Raw genomic sequence first — 6,000 nt, 5'->3', positions numbered from 1 at the left:
CCACTTGCTTCAAAGGGCAGTATCCAGAAGTCAGATATAGCCACATTTTTGAAGCTGGAACCAGGTTGGTATCCTGAGCACACTGAACAGGCTTGGAATTGAGGACAGTATAAATAGAAAAAAGATGCCCACAAAGAATGATAGTTTAGGAGGAAGAATCAAGCAAGATAATCAGGCAAAGTATTTGTCAGCAGGTTCCAATTACTGCCTGAAGACTAGATTTGAGAGCTGGAGACTGGTTATATGTTTAAAGCATAGTCTTTATAGTCACACAGACTTAAGCTTAAATCCTGGTCTAGACTCTTACAGTGGGGCTCTGATTCTCAATTCCATGATCTTAAAACAGTCATAATTATAGCAGTTACCTCCTACAGTTGTGGTGATTATTGAGTTAATTAACATAATATGCCTAGAATAGTTCATAGCCCAGCCTGAGTGTTCAGGAGCAATCATCATGAAAATTAGACTTTGAAAAGATAAGCAAAGATGAATGAAGAGCTAGAGGAATGGAGTAACCATATACAGCAGACAGATCAGTGTTTGATTTCAGAACTTTCAGTTTAGAACTTGATCAGTGGATTAGAGCAGGATTTTCTATGGAGGTATCTGAAAGGTTTAAATAGGACCACCAAAATACCTCTTATTGTTTGGGAGTGATTCTCTGAGCCTGTGAAATGGGGGAGAAGGTTGTCAATTGGTCTAGCTATTTAAAGAGAACAGATGCTAGACACTTCACCATTTTTGCAAGAGCACCAAGATATTGGCAGAGACACTTAGACCCTCTTTATTCTTCTCATTCTGAAATCACCATGATCCAAGCCATCATCAGCTTTTGCCTGGATACTTGTAATAGCCTCCCACAGCTGCTCCTGTTCCATGTTTACTGTCTATCCAAAATCTGTCTTTGGAATGCAGACATGGTGCTTCTGCTAAGCAATGAGTCTTGGCCATAATACACATTAGATTACCTCAGGGACTTAGAAAATACCTGCTTCTGAAGCATAGAACCAGAGTCTTTTGTGTAACATTTTACTCCAGTATTCATACCCTTTAGTGCAAAAGTAAGATTTTTAACCAAGGTCTATATGATTAGCTGGTTGTCTGTTTTTCTGACTTAATCTCCTACCACCTTCCTCCTTTCTCATTATGCTCCAGCCTTCTTTGCTCTTTTTTTCTTTTGAACATTCCAAGCAAGCTTCTACTTTGGATACTTTACACTTATGCTCCTGATGCCTGGAGCACTATCTCCCTGACACATGTAAAGTTCACTCCTTCACTTCTTTCAGGTCTCTGATTAGACATCATCTCATCACAGAGACCTTTCATGCATAGTCCATCTGAAGAAACACCCCACCACTCTCTGTCCTTCTACCATACTTTATTTTTTTCATTAACTGTCACTACTTGACATTATATTTTAGATGAATTTATTTCTAATTCTCCCACTGGAATGTAAGATTTGGGAAGGCAATGATTTTTGTCTGTCTCCCTCTTCACCCCCACAGTACTATCAATTGAACCTAAGGCCTCACACTTGCCTAACAACCATACACCTAGCCCTTACTGTTGTATTTTGTTTTTGAAACAGGTTCTCACTACCTTTGCCTAGGCTAACCTCAAACTCACAATCCTCCTGTCTCCACCTCTCAAGTAGCTGAGATTATAAACATGTGCCACCATGCCTGGTTTTGTCTGTCTTGTTCATAACTACATCCTCAGCTCTTAAATCTGCATCTGGCATATAATACACGTTCAATAAATATTTATTGGTTGAACGAATGAATGAGTGAATCTTTGTTTCCACCTTTCTAGGCTCTGAGTGTATGGAGAAAGCCAAAGGGAGTTCCCAGGCTATGACAATGTATATTCAGCAGGTGGCTGAGTAGAATTTGTGTGCAAAATCCAAGTTTAGGACTACATTAATTATTTGAAAACCTATTAATAATCATTACAACCCTATGTTTTTTGGTTCAATGGTCATCTAATTGGAACCCAAGCCATTTTAAAGTCTGTTGATGATACATGATGTGATAGCTATTACAAGACCTTAGCTAGAGTCTTGGAGGGGAAAGATTTCTGAGCTCAGCTCTGAAAACCTAGCAGATGGTTATGCAAATGTGATATCTGATAGTAATACCACATTTGCATAAGTACTGTATTTTCAAAGCAATTTATTGCTTTACAAAAGGCTGGACTAGAAATGGTACATTATGTGCTTCCCATTAGCTCTTGAATATGATTGCTGTATAGGTAATATATTAGGTGGCTTTGTGTTGTTCAAGTTTGTGCACTTAAGCCTTGTGAGGCCACCATATGGATCCAGGTGGATCTTAAAGTAGATTGAAGTTTCCAGGAACTGATCTTGCTCTAGTTTTCTGGTGACTGACAGAATTGGCCTTCACTGCTACTTTTCTGCCTTAGTTGATTCTACCCAAGCTTAGCCCTACAGGATGATAGTCTGTCACAGGAACAGTCCGGACTTGAGCATTGTCATTTCTGCAGCTGTGAACTTAGAGTCTTCTTGAATAGAAATCTCTTTGCTTTATTCTCTGCCTGTTTGAATTCTAGCCATTCTCCTGGACCAGATTAAGTACCTCATACAAAAGGTCTTCTCTAAACATCCCAGATTGAACTGATGGCCTCTTTGATCTTCAGTAGGAACCTTGCCCATGTCATCAATCAAGTGTTTCTGAGGATCATATTGATTAGTAGCCCAGGCTCCTAATCATACTTGGCCTTCAATCTTGGCTCTGCCATTTCCTAGATGTATGACTTCAGGCAAGTGACTTTACCTTCAAAGTTATGACACCTTAGCAAAACTAAAATAATACGAAAATTAAAATCTCTCAAAGCCTGTACTTGGGAGGCTGATATTGGGTAGATTGTGGTTCCAGAACATCCTGGGCAAAAAAGTCTGTAAAACCCTATCTCAACAGAAAAAAGCTGGCATGGTAGTGTGTGCCTGTCATCCCAGTGACAACAAGAAGGTTAAAATAGGAAGATCAAAATCTAGCTGTCCTGGACTAAAAGCAAGACCGTATCTCCAAAACAACCAGAGCAAAAAGGGCTGGGGGTATAGTTCAAGTGGTAGACCACCTGTCTAGCAAGTGCAAAGCCTTGAGTTCAAACCCCTAGTACCATGGGAAAAAAATCACTTAAAGCCTGAATGCTCCTGGCATAAGGAAACATAAGGAGATGGAAATGCTAATTACCCTGATTTAATCAATACAGATATTTAAGTATCACATTGCACCCCAAAAATATGTGAAATTATTTTTTCTAATTAAAAAGAAAATAAGTAAAAGCTATATAATGATCAAAATAATGCACAAGTAAAATAACTAACTGGCTGGCTAAATAAGTCTCCATGAAAAGAAAAGAAGAAAATGCGGACCTTTGACAGCATAACTTTTATAATGTCCATTAGCTATTTAAGAATTAAGAGGCCTACAAAGAATCAGGAAGATGTGATATATAAGTAGGAGTAGGTTATTAAAAAAATCAGACACAGTGCTAACACACATGAGATTAGCATAAAATGCTTTTAAAGCAGAGATTACATATATGTTAAGCAGTTTAAAGAAAAACAAATATGCAACAAGGTCAAATAGAATCTATAAAAAAGAACGAAACAGAACTTTTAGGACTAAAAATATAATATCTATAATGAAATGTTCACTGGATAGTCTTAGGAACATATTAAACATGTCAGCAGAAAAGATCATTGAACTTGAAGACTTAGCAGTAGAAGCTATGGAGACAGAAAACTAATTAAGAACAAATAATCAGAACTTCAATAACCTGTGGGATAATATCAGTGTATGAAGCCAATGTATGTCACAGTCCCAGAAGTGGTAATGAGAATCCAGAAAAATATTTGAAAGAATAGTGATCAAATAGTTTTAAAATTTGATGAAGAGTCTAAACCTATAGGTATGAGAAGATAAATCTAGGACAAGGGGACACATACATACATTTGCACACACACATGAAGTAAACCACACAAAAGCACATCCTAATCAAATCGTTAAAACCCAGGAATGAAGGAAAAAATTAAAGCAGTTAGAGAAAAAAGAAACCTCACAAGAGAGAGGAAGAAAGATAAAAACAAATGCTGATTCTGTATCAGAAGGAACGCTGAAGGGAAAACACTCCTATCCACCTAAACAGTTTTTACAGACAAACACATGCTATGAGAATTTATTGCCAAAAGACCTGCATGATAAGAAATTTTCTTCCAGCTAAAAGAAAAAAGTACTTATGGAAACTGGGAGCTACACAAAAGAATAAAGAGTGCTGGGAATTGTAAAACTTTTTCTCATTTCTATGAAAACATAATTGAGTAAAAGAATTAAAAAAATATGCCATAAGATAGATAATATATACAAAATTAAGTGTATGAAATGAATAACATAAAAATTGGAGGGAATATTCTAAGTTTTCTACGTTAGAATATATGAAGTAATATAGTATTATTTAAAGTGGACTCTGGTGGGTTAAAAGTGCATATTGCAAACCCTAGAGCAACAATTTGATATAGAAATAGAAATAAAACTAAAAAGCCAAAAAGGGAAGAAAAAATATATATCCTAAACCAAAACAAAACAAAGTGAAACTAAACAACAAAACCAAAACTCCCAATCCTAAAGGAAGTGAGAAAAGAAGTAAGGGGGGGTGAACAGATGGGGCAAACAGAAAAAAACTGATATGGCAAATTTAAGTTTAACCATACAGATGATCACATGGAATGTAAATTATTTGAGCATACCAATTAAACAGCAAAGCAAAGTTTGTTAAACTAATAAAAAGAGACAGACTCAACCATATGTTCTCTATAAGAGACACATTTAAAATATACCAACATAGATTAAAAGTAAAATTTAAAAAGGTATGCCATACAAACACTAATTATAGGAAAATTTTAGCATTGTATTACCATCAGACAAAGTGGACTTCCAAGCAAGGAATGTTATCAATCATAAAAAGGGAAAATACATAATGATTTTAGTTGAAGATTGGTCAACCTAGACTAGTTCTTTGGTAACTGCTAGTGTGTTTTCTGTACAAAAATTAAATTAGAAGTCAATTGAAAAAGTTATGTGAGAAATCCGCAGTTACTTGTAAGCAAACAACACATTTGTAAGCATCCGTGGGCCAAGGAAGAAATCACTAGGGAAATTAGAAAATATTTGAACTGAATAAAAATAAAAATACTCTTTCACATACATGAGTGAGAACATGTATCTGGCTTATTTCATTTAGCACAATGTCCTCCAATTCCATCTATTTTGCCACAAATAGCAGAATTTCATTCTATGGCTGAATGATATTCCACAGTTTTTTATCCATTTATCTGCTGTTCAACGCTCTAGCCATTGTGCATAGCAATGCAATAATCATGGGAGTGTACATATTTCTTTGATATGCTAATTTCCTTTTTCATATATACCTAGAAGTGGATGATAAAAAACAGTTGATCTCAAAGAGAATAAAACAGTGATTACTAGACACCAGGAAGGGAACAGAAGAGGGAGCATACAGGGAGTTGGATACAGGTACTAAAATACAGTTAGACAGTGAAAATAAGTTCTAGTGTTCTACAGCACAGTGGGATGACTATAGTTTATATTAAACTGTTATTTATTTTATGAAGAGCCAGAAGAGAGGCATTTGCAGGCTCCAAACACAAAGAAATGCAAGGAGAAGGAAATGCTAATTACTCTCATTTGATCATTATGTACTGTACTGATCAATACATGTATTCAATTATCATGCTATAGCCCCAAAATATGTACACTTGCTATGTGTCAATTAAAAAGAAAATAGCAGGATGAGGGGGGACAAAAGAGAAAGATGGAGGGAGTGAATTTAACTATGATATATTGTAAGCACTTTTGTAAATGTCACAATGTTCCCCCAACACAACAATAATACGATAACAAAAACATTTTAAAATATTTAAAATCTGAAGAAAGACAAACATAACAAAAGCAAAGAAAA

Source organism: Castor canadensis, chromosome X (assembly GCF_047511655.1).
Source record: "Castor canadensis chromosome X, mCasCan1.hap1v2, whole genome shotgun sequence".
NCBI lineage: Eukaryota > Metazoa > Chordata > Mammalia > Rodentia > Castoridae > Castor > Castor canadensis.
The sequence above is the reverse complement of the archived record's forward strand: the minus strand, read 5'-3'. Positions refer to the sequence as shown.